The sequence below is a fragment of the Chelonoidis abingdonii genome, chromosome 2 (assembly GCF_003597395.2).
Source record: "Chelonoidis abingdonii isolate Lonesome George chromosome 2, CheloAbing_2.0, whole genome shotgun sequence".
Taxonomy (NCBI): domain Eukaryota; kingdom Metazoa; phylum Chordata; order Testudines; family Testudinidae; genus Chelonoidis; species Chelonoidis abingdonii.
In genome coordinates, this window is record NC_133770.1 from 168158079 (window position 1) to 168177042 (window position 18964).

Here is an 18964-nt window from a genome sequence, read left to right on the forward strand (position 1 = left end):
CAGACTAATGCTCCTGAAGACGCGAGCGTCATGAACCCTTCCTGGCCATCCCACGTGGATGTGGGTGAAACGTCCCTTGTGATCCACCAGTGCTTGCAGCACCATTGAAAAGTACCCCTTGCGGTTTACGTACTGGGGGCCTGGTGCTCTGGGCCAAGATAGGGATATGGGTTCCATCTATGGCCCCACCACAGTTCGGAACCCATTGCAGCAAAGCCATCCACTATCACCTGCACGTTCCCAGAGTCACAACCTTTCGTAGCAGCAGTTAACGATTGCTTTGCTACATGCATCACTGCAGCCCCCACAGTAGATTTGCCCACTCCAAATTGATTTCCGACTGACCGGTAGCTGTCTGGCGTTGCAAGCTTCCAGAGGGCTATTGCCACTTGCTTCTCCACTGTGAGGGCTGCTCTCATGTTTGTATTATGGCGTTTCAGGGCAGGGGAAAAGCATGTCACAAAAGGTCTCGGGGCTTTTCCTGTTTACCGGCACTCCGCATCCGAGTTCGGATTGCGGACCAGAGCGGTCAGTGGTGCACTGTGGGATACCTCTAGGAGGCCAATAATGTCGATTTCCGTCCACACGAACCCTAATCCGAGTTATCACTATCGAATTTAGCGCTACTCCTCTCATCTGGGAGGAGTTCCGAAATCGATTTAAGGAGCCGTTTAACTCAATATTAATGACGACTTCGTGTGAATGGGTACAGCGTTAAATCGGTATATCGGCCATTAAACCGATTTAAAGTCGCAGTGTAGATCTGGCCTTAGTGTCCTATTTTGTGCTTAGCATTTCGTGACAGTCCTCCTCCTCAACAGGGGGCACTGATGTGGGCTGTGGAAAACCATCCTTTCCAAACTCTCAAAGAAAATAGTTGCAGCAGTTCTTCTAGTTGTGATTTATGAATGATTTTGAATATTAGGGTTATTTAAATGATTTAAGGCTGATTTTTTTCAATAAGTATATTCATTGTGATTTTTAATTTTATTAAGTGTGAAAGAAAAATGGTAAAACTATAAATCATTTTTTTCTTCTTTCTTGCCGCTGTCCTATTCAGAATCAATGACTTTTATAGCCTTCTTCCAAAACTCATGATTGTACACCTATCTGTCGTGCAAATGGGTCTCGCTAAGGTCTATTGACATCTGGTCCATATACAGAGACTTTGACCTCACCCTTGGTCATCTTCTGTCCAGAGTCATTTTAAAAGCCATCCTACCAATATAACTCTCAGATCTTCACTGGACGTGCCCTGTGAAGGAGTGACCAATCCATCAGGGACATTCCGGGGTGGAGGATAGGGGAACATTCTGCAGATGCAGGATGCTGTGAATATCCAATAAGCAACTGGTAGCATCTCTGAGCAGGTCATGATGGGGTAGCTGGTGGTGCAGCTACCACTATAAAATATCACACAGGACCTATGACGAGGATGCCAAGGTGAATAAAGTCTGCCTTAAAATAAGTCTTGTTGGAGCAGAAGGGGCTTGGTAGTTTCAGTAGGCAGTTTGCCTAGAAGAAGGGAAACTTTGATTTCAAACCAGAGATGTGTCACGCTTGGGTAGCTGACTTACAAAGCTTTGTCCAGTAGATATGCTACTTGAACTGAGGTCCATGACAAGTGTACCTCTTTTAAAAAAAACAATGGGAGTATACTAATGGTGTCATAATTAAAATGTTTTAAGCTTAGTCATTAAGTTTAACAAATCACCCATACTCCATCACCCATACTCCATCACCACCTTCCCCATAAACAGCAAATATTTCTTGCAATGCCTTAATATTCTTAGTGTTTACCATATGTACTCACCTGGGGAAAACATAAGCCACAACTAAATTCAGTGCATTTGATTATTATCTTGTGTGAAATCAAGTTACTGCCTTCCCAGGGCTGAGTGGCCCAGTAACCTGAATGAGTTGCAACAGTTTTCTCACAGATTTTGATGTCTATGTAATTCACTTTAACTGCTTTTCCTATAGCTGGCATATCTTTCAGCCAGACTTTTCATTTTCACTGTCTTGATAGTGATCATTTATTTCAACCAGCGTACTTGCATGTAAGTTGTATACCTTTCAGCCACCATTCAGCTCTCAATATTCTAAGGCCGCCTGGGGGCTAACCTAAACCAGAACAGGTTTAGGGTTGCTCTAATTTATAATCTGACTGCATCTGCAATCCAATAGCAGAGAGAAGCCAGAGTGAAGCAATGCTCCATCCATGGTTGCCCCTTCCCCATTCCTAGTCAGAGTGCAGCAATGCTGGGATGGGGATCAGCATAAAGTTGTTTCTGTAGCTCTAGTACAGCTGGGGACAACCTCTCTGTGTTGATGGTATTTCCCAGAGGGACTTCTACCTCGGTCATAGTTCCTTTAAATCTACAGATGGTGCAAAGGGGCCATAGAGTAATCAGTTGTTCCCAGTGGATCTGATCCTTCATTGCCTTCCAACTTTTGTAGTCATTTATATCTGTGCAAAGTGGAAGTAGAATGCAGCCATCATAGTGAGTGAGTGGAGAATTAAGATTTGGTGGTGACCGATACCCATTTTGCCTAGCTCTTTCAATGGTGGCTCTCGCACTGATAGGGTTTGTAGTAAGAGGAGGCCCTGAAGTATAAACCTTGGTATCAGAGGTCTGGTATGAGGCCTAAGGCCTGAGCTAAAGTAATGTGAAGACTTTGCTAACATAAAGCAAAGTTAAGCTGTGAGCCAGAGGCAGGCCCTGCTCACAGAAGCTGGCAAGGAAAGGGCTGATGCTGCAAAAAGAAGATACGTACCTAAAAGGTACTGAACACTAGGAGATTGGAACATTCACATAACTTGACATTCCACACAGATAACAAGAACAGACTACCCCATCCAATGACAGGGCAAAAGAGTAATATGAGGATAGAGTTGGTTTTTCTAACCAACATGTACAACGGTGAGGGCGGCCCACTTACCACGTTAGAAGTGCTGTACCTTGCTACGTAGAGGGGTTTGCAACTCCAATACTCAGGAGATGGTAACTTGTTTGTTTACCTGGTGTATAAGAATGTATCCCTGGGGTGATGTCTTGGTCCAGCCGAGGGGGGCAGTGGAAGTCCCGCCACTGACTGAGCCAAGGCCATGACTGGTGGCAATACTTTCGTAGTTGCCTTGTAGAGTAACATCTGGAGGGAACTATTATTGTGTCCAATTACGCAATGAAACTGGCTGACGTGCCCTTTCGTACCTTACTAGACTTCTGTGGTCATTGGGTTCTCTTCGGGTTCTGCTGTGTCAGCTATCTGCGAGAGCGGGGCAGCACCACAGAGGGAACACACGGCACACAGCGATGATCCAACAAGGAGAGAGCAAAGCACCAAACCAGTAGCATCTGGACAACACACTTCTGACAACAGGTTCAGGTACATTGGCCCTGCTACAGCTGAATGCAAGTATATAAACTTTCCTTCATCATTGAGCCCATTCTCATTCTTGAATTACATGGTCCCACCCTGGGATTAGTGCTGAAAATCTTTCTTTTTCTTTCTTTTTTTTGGTTCTGCTGCGGGCATGTGCTAGTCACCTCTTTTAGGGACTGGAAAGCGGTTTTTCCCTAGATTGACTGGGGCAGGAGTGGGTTTTTGTGTTTTTTTTTTCTCAGCTTTCCCGTGGGTAGGTCAGGAGATTACAGTCAGATTGTCGCAATCAGCAGGTATCTTCCATGCGGGGGGAGGAAGTGCTAGGTTCCTGATAAACAGAGTTTAGAGTGATTTGATCAACGTACCTAAAAGGTACTGAACACTAGAGATTGGAACATTCACATACTTGCACATTCCACACAGATAACAAGGAACAGACTGACCATCCCAATGACAGGGGCAAAAGAGTAATATGATGGATAGAGTTGTTTGTTCTAACCAACATGTACAAGGTGAGAGGCGGCACCTTACCACGTAGAAGGGCTGTACCTTGCTACGTAGAGGGGTTGCAACTCAATACGTCAGGAGTGATGTGTAACTTGTTTGTACCTGTGTATAAGAATGTATCCCTGGGGTGATGTCTTGGTCCAGCCGGGGGGCAGTGGAAAGTCCCGCCACTGACTGAGCCAAGTCCATTGACTGTGGGCACATACTCGTAGTATGCCTTGTAGAGTAACAATCTGGAGGGAACTATTATTGTGTCCAATACGCAATAAACCTGGCCGACGTGCCTTCGTACCTTACTAGACTCTGTGGTCATTGGGGTTCTCTTCGGGTCTGCTGTGTCAGCTATCTGCGCAGAGCTGGGGCAGCACACAGAGGGAACACACGCACACAGCCGAGTGATACCAACAAGGAGAGAGCAAAGCACCAAACCAGTAGCATCTGACAACAACACTTCTGACAACAGGGTTCAGGGTACATTGGCCCTGTACAGCTGAATGCAAGTATATAAACTCTTCCTTCATCATGAGCCCATCTCATTCTTGAATAGCATGTCCCACCCCTGGAATTAGTGCTGAAAAAATCTTTTTCTTTTCTTTCTTTTTTTTGTCTGCTGCGGCAATGGTGCTAGTCACCTCTTTAGGGACTGGAAAGGAGTTTTTCCCTTAGATTGACTGGGGCAGGAGTGGTTTTTGTGTTTTTGTTTTTCTCATCTTTCCCAGTGGGTAGGTCAGGAGATACAGTTCAGATTGTCGCAATTCAGCAGGTACTCCTCCATGCGGGGGGAGGAAGTGCTAGTTTCCTGATAAACCAGAGTTAGAAGTGGATTTTAATGGTCAAGACTTTGCTAACATAAAACAAAGTGAAGCTGTGAGCCAGAAGCAGCCCTGCTCACAGAAGCTGGCAAGGAAAGGGCTGATGCTGCAAGAAGATACGTACCTAAAAGGTACTGAACACTAGAGATTGGAACATTCACATACTTGCACATTCCACACAGATAACAAGGAACAGACTGACCCATCCCAATGACAGGGGCAAAAGAGTAATATGATGGATAGAGTTGTTTTGTTCTAACCAACATGTACAAGGTGAGAGGCGGCACCTTACCACGTAGAAGGGCTGTACCTTGCTACGTAGAGGGGTTGCAACTCAATACGTCAGGAGTGATGTGTAACTTGTTTGTACCTGTGTATAAGAATGTATCCCTGGGGTGATGTCTTGGTCCAGCCGAGGGGGCAGTGGAAAGTCCCGCCACTGACTGAGCCAAGTCCATTGACTGTGGGCACATACTCGTAGTATGCCTTGTAGAGTAACAATCTGGAGGGAACTATTATTGTGTCCAATACGGCAATAAACCTGGCCGACGTGCCTTCGTACCTTACTAGACTCTGTGGTCATTGGGGTTCTCTTCGGGTCTGCTGTGTCAGCTATCTGCGCAGAGCTGGGGCAGCACACAGAGGGAACACACGCACACAGCCGAGTGATACCAACAAGGAGAGAGCAAAGCACCAAACCAGTAGCATCTGACAACACACTTCTGACAACAGGGTTCAGGGTACATTGGCCCCTGTACAGCTGAATGCAAGTATATAAACTCTTCCTTCATCATGAGCCCCATCTCATTCTTGAATTAGCATGTCCCACCCCTGGGATTAGTGCTGAAAAAAATCTTTTTCTTTTCTTTCTTTTTTTTGGTCTGCTGCGGGCATGGTGCTAGTCACCTCTTTAGGGACTGGAAAGGAGTTTTTCCCTTAGATTGACTGGGGCAGGAGTGGGTTTTGTGTTTTTGTTTTTCTCATCTTTCCCAGTGGGGTAGGTCAGGAGATACAGTTCAGATTGTCGCAATTCAGCAGGTACTCCTTCCATGCGGGGGGAGGAAGTGCTAGTTTCCTGATAAACCAGAGTTAGAAGTGGATTTAGGAGAAGGCATACTCTTAAAGAAGCTGAGGAAGAGGGTTAGAATTCTTAATGTCTGATACAGTGAGGAGACAATCCCCTTTCCTCAACCCCCTTAACTTGCAAGTAAGTGTGTGTGTGTGTGGGGGGGGGGGGTAGGGAGAAGGGGGAAGAAATGGAGTCCTAGCAATGGGCTGGAACCAGCTGAGTGGTGGTAGGCTAATGGCAGCCCTCCTCCTAGTGGAAACGATTAAGTGAGGAATCATAACCTGTACAGTATAAGTTAGTACTGGATAGTTCCCAGGCAAGTTAATAAAACTGCAGCCCAAATAAACCACATCCCCTGCATTTTGTCTTTCTTCTGTATCTGGGATAATTCCAGTTTCAGTGCTAATTACATATGTGTTACAGAACTACCAGGAGATGAGATGCCCAGAGTTGTGTGAGTCGTGGTGGGGCAATTTATCCTATTGTCTAGTGGTAGCTAGAGAGAAGGGAACACTTCTAGTTCTTTTGGCAGCTGATGGATCTGGTAAGGTTTGATGGAAGGGAACCCCACTTTGGCAACTATTATTATGTGGTTAATTTATACTTTGCAGCTATTGTGGGGGGTGTTTTGTAACATGAACAAAGTTGCAAGTCACTGAGAATTTTGTATTTAATAGTGTGCATGAACTCAGTGTTTAGTCTGATGTCAGAATTATTTATGTAAACTTAGCTTGTCTTCCATATTTTAACAGGATTTTTTATTCTTACTTTCTTTGTCCCTCCCTCCCCACCCCCACCTCCCATGTATTCAATAGAACATCTTCTTGAATTTCTTTTAGCAATCTTAACTGTTACTTAAGAAAGTGTTTGGGTTTTTTCTTTGTGTAATATATATAAATGAATTAGTTGAACCTGGTATACTGAGTTTTTTGAGAATCTGGCAAACTATGAGGTTTGTTAAGATAATTATGCAATTCATCCCCACCCCCCCATATGATTTTTTTTTTTTTTTCAAAGCTTATCTGATGGACAAACTTTCTTTAAGGCCAGAACAGCCCAAGGTACACTGACATTAGTGTGTGTGTGTGTGTATGTATGTATGTATGTACCAGCCTAATTATATACTCTGTATTTTCTTGGGGAGTGGTGTTTGTTTTGTGGTATTTTTGGTGAGGGGTAGAGGGAATTCTGCTAACTGATCCTCTTTTCTCAAACTGCGTTCCTCCTTTCAGTCTCTTCACATTGGAACTTGAGCCCAGTAGTATTTGGATTGGAAATGTGTGTGGAGAGCTAGATGGGCACAATTCCCCCTACCACTTGAGCAGTGTAAAGAAGAATTCCCGTTAGCAGTGATAGTATTAGGGCTTTTCTGACATAATTTATCAGTTTTAATTCCATCCAGAAGATGGCAGTGGTGTGTATAAAAACAACAAGGAGTTTGGTGGCACTTAAAGACTAACAGATTTATTTGGGCATAAGCTTTCGTGGGTAAAAACCCACTTCTTCAGATGCATGGAGTGAAAATTACAGATCCGGGCGTTATTATACTGACACATGAAGAGAAGGGAGTTACCTTATAAGTGGAGAACCAGTGCTGACAGGGCCAATTCAATCAGAGTAGATGTAATCCACTCCCGATAATTGATGGGGAAGTGTCAATACCAGAGGAGGGAAAATTGCTGTTGTAGTGAGCCAACCACTCGCAGTCTCTATTCAAGCTGAAATTAATGGTGTTAAATTTGCAATGAATTTTAGTTTTGCGGTTTCTCTTTGAAGTCTGTTTTTGAAGTATTTTTTGTGTTCAAGCATGGCTACTTTTAAATCTGTTATAGAATGTCCAGGGAGATTGAAGTGTTCTCCTACTGGCTTTTGTATGTTACCATTCCTGATGTCCGATTTGTGTCCATTTACTCTTTTATGTAGAGACTGTCTGGTTTGGCCAATGTACATGGCAGAGGGGCATTGCTGGCACATGATGGCATATATCACATTAGTAGATGTGCAGGTGAATGAGTCCCTGATGGTGTGGCTGATGTGGATGGGTCCTCTGATGGTGTCGCTAGAGTAGATATGGGGACAGACTGGGCAACAAGGTTTGTTACAGGGATTGGATCCTGGGTTAGTGTTTCTGTGGTGTGTGATGTGTAGTTGCTGGTGAGTATTTGCTGCAGTTTAGGGTGCTGTCTGTATGCGAGGACTGGCCTGTCTCCCAAGGTCTATGAGTGAGGAATCATTTTCCAGGATAGGTTGTAGAGCATTAATGATATGCTGGAGAGGTTTTAGCTGGCGACTGTATGTGATGGCCAGTGGTGGTCTATTATTTTCTGTGTTGGACCTGTCCTGTAGTAGGTGATTTCTGGGCACCTGTCTCATGTATAGACACACTCACCAAAGCCTGCATAGTGCATAAAAAAGAACAATCTAAGTGAATGGGAATATTATTGATCAGTCTGTTTTAATTCCTTTATTTTCTGTCTGTACTACATCTGGGTTTTAACAATTTTTAGGAGGCAGTTTCTGTTTCCTTCTCTGTTCCACTCCCCATCATTATACTTTAAATTAAGGTAATTCATAGTGTATGACCTGAAAACATTTGTCTTTTAAAAAGAAAGAGGTGAGTGGGGGCAACAAATGTTGAGATTTTTTGAGTGTAATCTTGTACAGAGCCCTGCTGTCCTGACAAGTGTCAATTCAAAACACTTTCTGAATGAAAAGGAAAACCCCTTTTATTGACACAAATCCTAGAGATCTTCCAGAGGGTTAGAGTGACAAAGAATCAGCATTTAGAGAGGCACTGTGTAAGCTCAGCTCAAAATGATTGGAAGCTGGATTTGTCGATGTTGGAAATGTGCTCCCTTAAAGTGTTTATAATTTTAATTTGAATAGGTCAAGCCCTACCAGTCCATGGCTCAGTAGTGGGTATGCAGTTTTGTGAAGGAAAAACTATTTTCCTGCAGTTTCATTTGTTAGTTCCTTCCCAACTTTCATATGAGAGTAGTTAATAGAAAGGTGACATTCAAGCTGAGATTCCAAGGATCCTGATCTTTTGCCATACACATCCTTTTAGTATTGTTGATTTTCTGCATAAATATCACATGTATATAGGTCATTGGCAAGTTTTCAAAAATCTAATACAACGTAAAAATCCAGAAAACCTATCAACAGTAATGTGAAGTAGCCAGAGGCATGGCTGCCACCTGCCAGCAAAGCTCCTGGACATATTCTTTCTAGGATGGACTGTCTTCTGGAGTCCAACATCCTGTTCCTTTGCTTGCCATCTGAAAGAATTGAAAAAAGTGGCAGGGATAGTTTTGGGGCAAATTTTACCACTCCTTCCACAATTTTTTTTTTTTTTTTGGCGGAGGGGGATGAGGTGGAGGCAAGTACTTGCTTGTCAAACATATATAAATGCTAATATTTATTTGATCAAAATGAAAAAAAAAGTTTTTGATCAGTCTGATATGTAAGGGAAGAATATAAAAGAAATGTAAATGCTTCTTTTTCTTCTTCCTCCTCTTTGCCAGCTAGCTGGATACTCAGTTTGCCAGATCAGTCTTTTCCAGGTTTGCTGATCCAACACTCACTCCATATCTACTCCATCATCTCTCACACAGTCTAGCTATTGTTTTACCTGACCATTCTCTTGCTCTCAGCCCACAGACTCTAACCTCTCATCCTTCCCTAACAGGATTCCCTTCATTCATCTTTCATACATGCCCAATCATCTCAGCCTTTTCTCTGGTTGCTTCTCTCTGACACTGCAGACTTTGTTCTCACTCCTGATCACATTGTTCCACATAAGTTTCAGCAATGTCACCTCTCTTACTGCCTTCAAACATCTTATTTCAATGTCTTCTCAAGTGCCTCTCTTTAACTGCATGACTCTGATCTGTACAGAAGAGCTGGTCTTACCATCATTATGTATAGTCCATTAAGCTTTCTGGGCATCTATTTATCATAAATCACTCCACTTTTTGTGCATCAGACTTCCCCTGCCATCAGCAGGGTTGCTGCAATTCTCTGCTGATCTCTCTGCTTGCTGCTAACCAGCCTCCCACGTACTTAAATGCAGAAACCTGATTTAGTATCTGGCCCTTGATGTTAAGGTTCATCTGTCTCGGTTCTGTACAAGACATCCATATGACTTCAGCCTTCTCTTTACTCATTTTGAGGCCATTGTGTGCTTTTAATCAATCGTTTCATTAGGGTGTGCTGTCACCTGTAACTTTTTTATTTGTTTATAAAGACAAAAGTAGGATGGCTTTATAACTATGCTGCAGTAAAAGACCTGTGGTACTGCAGCTTCTGGCCCAGGTCAGCTGATGGGCTTGCAGGGCTCAGGGTGCGGGGCTATCAAATTCTGATGTAGATGTCTGGGCTTGGGCTGGAGCCCAGGATCTGAGATCCCATGAAATGGGAGGGCCTCAAATCCAAAACTATGCTGCTCTTTTTAGTCCCAAAGCCCAACCCTCAAGAGCCTGAGTTAGCAAACTTGGAGTCTGAGACTCAGTGCCCTGCATTTTTTTATCTCAGATGGCTTCTGACAGCGATATCCTATTGACAAATATTTAACTCTGGGGTGTGAAAGACTCATATTTTCAGAGACAGAATGGCCACACATTTAAAAAATTTCAAAATTTGGGCTGTGACCAGGTCTGATACCGATCAGGGACCCAGGATGGTCAGGAAGCCATGAGTTTCCAGACCAGAGTAGTAAAGAGTGAACTCACCAGATCCCAAAACATTGGGGCTCATTAGCCTTCTATGAAACTAGATCATAGCATTTCAAAAGAAGAAGAAAGCAGTTGTTGGGAGTTGTTGTGCAGGCATGTAGCCGTGCTGAAGATGCCCACAGAGGGAAGATTGTGAGTTAGTTTCTTGAAAGCCCATAGGAATTTTCCCAGGAGGAGGAATTGTGATTCTCTTTGTGTACAGATTGTTTATTTAAAGAAGATTGGAATTCTTTTTCTTCCTTTTGAAGAAAAGGAAGGAACAGAGACTTTGTTTTTCTTAACACAGAAGGTCTAGGAGGCTTTTGTTACTTTCATCTTGAGTTATGGGAACTTTAGTACCATGTCCAAGGTAACTTCCCAGAATGGATTTTCTTTTGTTTGTTTTATTTTCCTGCTTTAGTTGCCTGTGCTTCCATTTATAGCTTGAAGGGCTACCAAAATTAGGCACCTAAACCCATGTCTGTGGCCTGACTTCTCAGAGGTTCACCTAATTGACTTCAGTAGGTTTTCATATGAATGCCAGGGGATGCCCATGCAGATCTGATTCCAAGCTCAAGAACTTATATTTGCACATGCAAATCAGGTAGATACAATACTTGTTACTTCCCGCTTAACAAACACACACATGTTCTTATTTGTTCAGGTAGATATGGGGAGAAAACTGCTACAACTTAAGTCAATGTGTGTTTCAGTTGGAAGTTGTTTCAGAAAATGTTGATCTTTTCTGTACAAGTCACAAGACTGCAGTGAGTCTTTACTCTGGATAGTTAAGTTCAGCAGTCTCTTTATTTTTGCCACTAGAACAATAGGTTATCATATACCAAAGCCTAAGAAGCTAATTGAGGCTTTAATAAGGCATTGCTGACACATTCCTAGAACATTTTAAAATGAATAATCACTTTGATCTGTTTTAAACTTCATGTAATATTTCAATGAAGAAAAAATATTCTAATAAATTCTGTTATAAATTGGTCTAATTATAATTTAATAGGATCCTAGAGTACTGCACCTCGGACACGTATTTAAAATAGTATTTTATACAGGAGGTGGTTCTTCTAAATTTAACTCTAATAAGCACTAAGTCATTTAAAACATAGCCCTCATTTTTAAAGCTTTTGAATAGTGATGAGACTTTATGTTCATCCTTAAAAAATTTATACGTTTCCTATGGTTCTGTGAGCAGAAGTGTCCAGCAGTGACGAGTTCTTACAGGTGACTTGGAAAGCAAACATGAAAATTGAGTTAAGCCCATATTTCCCCATATTATTTAGGATTGGGAGTGGTAATCAGCTCAGAATAGATTTAAATTCTGGTTTTTTCCTTTATAAAATCCTTACGGTATAATAATTCCTGGTTTTTCTGACAATAGCCCAGAATGCATCATTCTGTGACATCATAAATACTATGGATTGTAATGTGCCTTAAAGATATTGCTTTTGGGGAAATTAAATCAGAAGATACTAAGAGGATTTCAAAGGAGACGAACAGAATTTTAATAAGATGAGTGAAATCTTACTTCTCTGTTAATGTTCCCTATTTCTGGTTACTGTGGCCTTGCAGCTTAGAGATCTGGGCTCGATTCATTTTCTAACTTTTATTTTGAAAAATCTCTTAATGCACTGTTTTACTTGCAGAGCAATTTAGATAAACAATGAAAAGTCCAATTTATTAACCATAAGTTTATTATATACATAATTTGATAACCAATATTTGAACAACTCTAGTAGCCTATAGTGATGAAATTAAGATGGTGATAAATTATAAATAAGTTGAAGGGTTTTATATGTAGCCAAACCTTTCTTTGCTACAAGACCCTGTAAGTTAAATTTTGAGTCAATGTAAATGGTGATCCAATATCTGTATAAGAACAGTAGTTTATTCATCTTCAGACTTGAATCATCCCAAAGAGACTGTAACCCCAAACGTTCCATTTTATTCTGACATCTCTTTTCAGCTGGTCCTGAAATTTCAGTGTTGTCAGGTGGAATAGCTGGACCTGGCTGTCTTCCTGATTACATTGATGTAAAGCCATTAACTTCAACAGTTACTCGTGATTTATACCACTGTGAATGAGAGAAGAATCAGGTCCATTGTTCAGGCAGCTAAATTAATCATGAATAGTGGGGAAAGATCTTTCCAAATCTTATTCACAGCATGTCTAAAAATGACGTGTTTAATTATTAAATATCAGAATGCAGCTGCACAAAAAGAAAGTAAACTGTACAGTTCAACTGGTTAAAATTTAGCAGATGCTATAATTGAGAAGGATGATATGAGATGTTATGCCACAGGTGGTTAGATTTCAAGCAGATATTCTCTACTAGTGTTCCTGCCTCCTGCCATTTAATTTGTTTAGTGTATTGAAGAATTGCAATATGGGGCTAGTTCTGTGAAAGGAAATGTCATCAAAGGGCCAGATAATCAATTACTGTAATAATCAAGCAATTATCACAGAATCATAGAAATGTAGGGCTGGAAGGGACCTCAAGATGTGCCGAGGCAGGCCCAAATAAACTAAGACCATCCATGACAGATGTTTGTCTAACCTATTCTCAGAACCCTCCAGTGATGAGGCTTCCACAACCTCCCTTGGAAGCCTATTCTAGAGCTTAACTGTTCTTTTAGTTGGAAATTTTTTTCTAATGTCTAACTTCATGACAACTGATCTGCCCTTCATCTCCTTCTGGACATCAGAATACATACTTATGTTCATGATGTATAAGGCAACACTTCCTCCTTCCCTTCCGCTCCCAGCTTGTCCTTCCTGTATATGCTCTACCCTCCTTGCCAATATTCCAAGTCATAAGATTTGTTCCACCAAATTATACTGAATTGCTAGACTATCAAGGCACTGGGCTGATTGCGGATAGCTTGATATTGAGGGTCAGGTAATTTCTCCCCTTTCTTTTTCTTTTTGTGGTGATATGTGTAGAAAGATTTGCAGTTATAGACAAGTGAGGTTGCTAGCAGCTATCTGGAGATACTTTTCTTCTTCTGGGTAGTTTCTTTCTTATCTAATCTCATGACCCCCTGAGAGGAGGATTAAGAAGCATACTTCCTCTGCTTCTAGTATTTCTTTGGCCACTAGATCCTTATGTATAACAGTGTTACGTGACTGTAGGAAAATAGGAATATCCTTAACAGATCAGATAAATGGTCCATTCACTGTGGTATACTATTTGTGACAGTAACCATATAATAAGTCTCATAGGAAAGTGTAAAATCCTCATAATAGACTATTGTACAATAACAAGCCTGTGAGGGAAATTCCTTTCTAATACCAGGCAATTGGTTGTTGGCTTATACTGAATCACGAGGATACACATCTCTTTTTCGTCTTCTTCTTGTGTCCTCATACTGCTTCCCACCACATCTCTGAACATCCGATTACCTGATCATTGCACTCTGCCAGGTCCATGGAAGAACGTTCATGCTCAAGCAGCTGGCATCACAGGAGATGCTTCGTATTTTGAGGCTTTCTGCCACAGTCACAGGTACTAGAGCCAGAGATGTAGCCTCACTTGACCCTCATGTGTCTAGGCTGGCCAGTTTCAGTGCAGAGTTGATTTAGGCAACACCATATGGTCTAGGGCTGATCTGCACCAGATGGTAAGTGCTTGACTGGTGGGAGATGCAGAACACGGGCTACAGGGTTGTTTTCTACTCTGATTTGCCATAACTGAACCCAAGTCTGTTTGGTTGACAATGTTGGGGGTTTAACAGTGGCAAGAAAACTTTGTTGTGACTTCAGTGAACTCAGCATCAGTGCTATATAGATCTGGATCTGTGCATTGCTTGGTGTGCTCTACTCTACTAGCAACTTCCCAGTGTATACCAAGAGGAATAATACCTGCAAGGATGTAGAGACTGTTGATGTGAGTAGGTTTAAGGCATCCTGTAATGTAGTGGCAGGCAGAATTAAGTTCACGGTTTAGCTTCTTTGTGTGAGGGGATCATGCCCATACAGACCATACTAGAGGGCAGAAGATTCTTTGTGACCTTTAGTGGTAAAGAGAGCCAGTGGTGATGACAGAAGAATGCTTTCCTACAAGGTAGTGTTTTAGTATCTATTTTATTGAAATCTTTATACATTTTAATCCTAGCTAGCGGTAATGAGGAAAATATTTTCTTGTTATCCATATCTAAACCTTTTTGCGGCAGGGCGTATCTGTTGATGGCGTGGATCTTGTTCTTCCCACTGAGCTGGCTCTTCAGGACCTGTCTTATCCTTTGGTGATACTTGGATGTTGCTGTGCTCCTTTGGCTCCTCATTAGTGGTTTCCATGTGACTTGGGACCCAAGCACTTGTAGCTGGTCTGTATTTCTGCTATGTGTCCTGCTGGTAGTTCCACCCCATCAGTCTTGACTACCTTCCCTCTCTTCACTACCATCGTCCACACTTCTCCAGTCTGAATGACATCCCTAATATCCTCACTGTAGATCCGCGTCAGGTGGATTAGCGAGTCGATGTCTCTGTCATTCTTAGCATACAGCTTGATGTCATCCATGTAGAGGAGGGGCTGATGGTAGTTCGTCCTGACACCTGTACCCGTATCCAGTCCTTGTGATTATCTGGCTGAGGGGGTTAAGCCTATGCAGAACAGCAGCGGGGACAGTGGCATCACCTTGGTATATGCCGCACTTGATGCCCATTGTGCAAGCTGCCTTGAGTTGACTTCCAGTGTTGTCTTCCATTAGTCCCATTGAGTTCTTGAGGAAGGTCCTTAGACGTCCTGTTGACTTTGTATAGCGCCAGACATTCACAGATCCACGTGTGCGGCATTGAGTCGTAGGCTTTCCTGTAGTCAATCCAGGCTGTGCTCAGATTGGTCTGTCTAGACCTTGAGTCTGGGTGACTGCTCTATCTATAGGCAACTGGTTTTTTGAGCCTCGGTATTGTTCCCAATGCCTTTCTGAGCTGTGGCTCAATGTACTGGCCCATATGGTCCTGTAGCTTGGTGGCTATGATGCCTGATAGGACTTCCATGTTGTGGGGGAGGCAGGTTATTGGCCGATAGTTGGACGGTTCTGTTCCCTTGCAGGGGTCTGTCATGATCAGGCACTGTCCTTCCTTGTGTAGCCAGTTTGGGTGAGAGCCTGCTGCTAGCAGCTGGTCATTCTGTGCTGCTAGGCGTTCATTGCACTGCTGTAGGTTTTAAGCAGTAGGTGTGGATCATGTCTGGTCGCCAGGTGCTGTCCAGCTCTTCATGTTCTTGACCCGCTGCTGGATGTCTTCTACTGTGATGGTGACTGGATTCTGTTCTGGGAGATAGCTGTGCTCTGTTCTCAGGCCCTGCAGCCACTTGTCACTGTGGTTATGAGTCTTCTCTTTTCTCCATATGTTCTTCCAGTACTGTCAGTTTCTGCTGCTGGTGGCTCTGCTGTTATTGTGTTGGTTGCATTTGCAGTTGGGAGTACACCTTGGATGGTTCTTTGGAGACAGGAATTTTACTTACTTTTTTTTAAAAAAATAAAAATAAAAGAAAGTGTCGGGTGTGTGTGTGTGTGTACATATTATATGTGTGTGGTATAATATTAAAAAAAATTCCCTCTCTCACCTATCGGGTGGTAGTGTCTTCCTCAACCTCAGGTCCTCTACCAGAGGCCTGGGAGTTTGAAGGTTCAGCAACAGTATCTAGCTGTTCCTAGCCACTGCACTCTTCTGACAGAGAGCTCTGATGTTGTTCCTGGGATCTGTTGGAGCCAGCTGCACCCGAGGCTTAGAGTCAGCGAGCCGCCGAGTGCTCCTACCACCACTGGGACCACTTTGGCCTTCACTTTCCACATCCTCTCTAGTTCCTCTTTCAGGCCCTGGTACTTCTCCAGCTTCTTACATTCCTTCTTTCTGATGTTGCTGTCACTTGGCACTGCTATATCTATCACCACCGCTGTCTTCTGGTCCTTGTCTATTACCACGATGTCTGATTGATATGTGTGTGTATATATATGTATATATATTTTTTTTCTCACAGAATATTGTCTGCTCTGATTTTTATTTTGACAGGGAGGTATGGGAGAACAAATGACACTTCTATACGTTTTATGGCTAAATTTAAGCTCAGATATTATTTGAAAAAGTAAACTTGATACAAGATGATTTGATTTATGTGGTCCATTCATCATGTTGTCAGGCAGTGGCCAGATATTTTAGGATAATGTCATCAGATGTCAAAATCATCTTAAAGCAAATAGAAGCTGCAGCTATTATATAGGATTGCTTGCCTGTAAGATAAATTTGGTACCACACTGTGATATATACTATTTTGGGGAATATTCTGACAGTATCATCAAATCAAACAATATAAAGTGGAAATGGAGCCCAGTTTGGTGCTATCTAACTAAACTTATATGCTTCTTGGTTTTAGTAATAGAAAACATAATTTGGGGAGGATTTTAAGGCTAAAATCATTTATTGATATTACAGAATCACTAAATTCTCCTTCCCCCCCTCCACTCCTTTTTTTCCCTTCAGCTTTGTAGCTTCAAAAATAAGCTATTGGCCTCTATACAGGCTTGATGTTTGCTGAAAAGGAGTATCAGCAGAGATTGCTGGTTAGTCCAGGAAAACAAGGAGAGTACTTATATAAGGTACCTATCATCAAATCCAGAGTCCCATACTACAGGGCAAATGCTTCCTTTGTATGGGAATGCTTCCAAATTGGGAAGATAAATACAACGTAAAGCAGAAATGACATAGACCCATATTCTGACCAGCAGTGTCCTCAGATATAGCCCCGAGCACTAGATCTGCAACTCCCATTGCCTGAGAACCGTGGCCAGTGGGATCTGCAGGGGCAGCTCCTGCAGGTGGAGGCAACACGTAGAGCCTGAGCTGCCTGCCATGTATCCACCTAGGAGCAGCCAAGACAACTTGCCGCATGCGGGGAGCCATCCGAAGTGAGCATCCTCCAGATCTGGCACCCCGCACCCACTCCTGTGCCCCAATGCCCTCCCAGAGCCCACTCTCCAACCCCCTGCCTGCCCCACGCCAACCGGACTATAAACCAGAATTTCAATGAAGAGCAGAAATGCCGGTTTATAGAGTTTTCCGGTTGGTGAAGTGCTGGATAAAACAGCTTTTATTGTACCGACCGACTCTCCTCTTTGTTTGTAATTGCTAATTGTACTAAAAGATGGCTTAAAAATACGTAATCACAGAATATTCTAGTTTGTAAGGATGGAGTAACCATGGAAAGTCATCAGAGTACATAAATGCCATACTCCAACCAAAAGTAGAATCAGAAGTGTTTGCATTTTCAGAAGTCTTTTAAAGCCTGAAGTTACAGTTGTGTCTATTTCAGTAGTGCCTAGTATTGCAGGATTGGGTCCTGTTGTGCTAGACATTGTATGAACACGTAGGAAGACATTGCGAACTCCTCAGGGCAGTGACAATGTAAAGGTGAAGGCTGTAATGAAGCACGACTGGGGTAATGCCAGGCACGTATCATAATATTTCTATATTTTTTTATATATTTGTTTTATTTATGACAAAATCTTAATTTAGCATGCAGTTCTTTTGTATTGCAGGAGAGGGAATTATTTGCAAGAATGTAACTGCAAGATTCATCCCCAGATATTCACATACCTTTCTGGGATAAGAAGAAAAAAAAACAGAAGGGTATGAAGTTTCCATTCTTCACTCCATCCCTATAAGATAGGCTTTGTGAAGAAATGTTTGACTATATCGTAAGAGTGCTCAGCATAAAAGCCAGTAATGATTATCAAAGAACTAAATACGTATAAACAGCATAAAGCTTTTTGCAATCCTAAGAGTTCTAGAATAAATTTCCCATGACTCAAAACTGGGAATAAATTTCCCATGACATCCAAATGCTCCCAGATTAAAACAAATAAAAGTGTTGGTTTAAAAAAAAAAATTCCAGGCTTTGATCATCCCCTCTCTTCGTTGTCTAAATAATCGTAGTGTTCATATAATGCTTATGGAGTGTTGCTTAATATAATATAGAGCACCTGATATCTCAGTGAGGGTTTAGACCATTTATGATCTATGTGCAAAATTGCCTCTAAATAAGCAGCTTTTCAGTTTTCTTCTTCCTTCTCTGCTTTTTTTTTTTTTTTTTTTTTTATTTCTTTGGGGTATTTGTGTGGAAGCAGGATATTTGCTTTTAAGATTTCATCTGACTGTGCTACTTATTCTTTAGCTGAGATCTTAACTCTCAATTTGACATCCCAATAATTCCCACTACAGCCAGTTGTACCCTCTGCAGTATTATGAAATCCTATTAAAACAAGAGGGTCCAGTTGTTTACTATTTCAGAAAAATGTATAGAAGGGGAACAAATCTCATCTGCAAGTTGTATAAAATTCTCCACTCAAGAAGGATAAGCTTCTGGCCTTTTCCTGGGAGGAAAAGGCACAGCCTAGAAAATACAAACTATGTGTAACTGCTTGGAACTGGTTTGTGTTAGGAAAATAGAGGATGGCCCTCTACAGTG

General features: G+C 42.1%; 1 protein-coding gene across 1 annotated transcript in view; it reads right to left on the reverse strand.

The window, feature by feature from the left end:
• VDAC3 (voltage dependent anion channel 3) overlaps positions 1-18964 on the reverse strand; it is a 441629-nt gene that overhangs the window by 412259 nt on the left and 10406 nt on the right. The window lies entirely within an intron of this gene.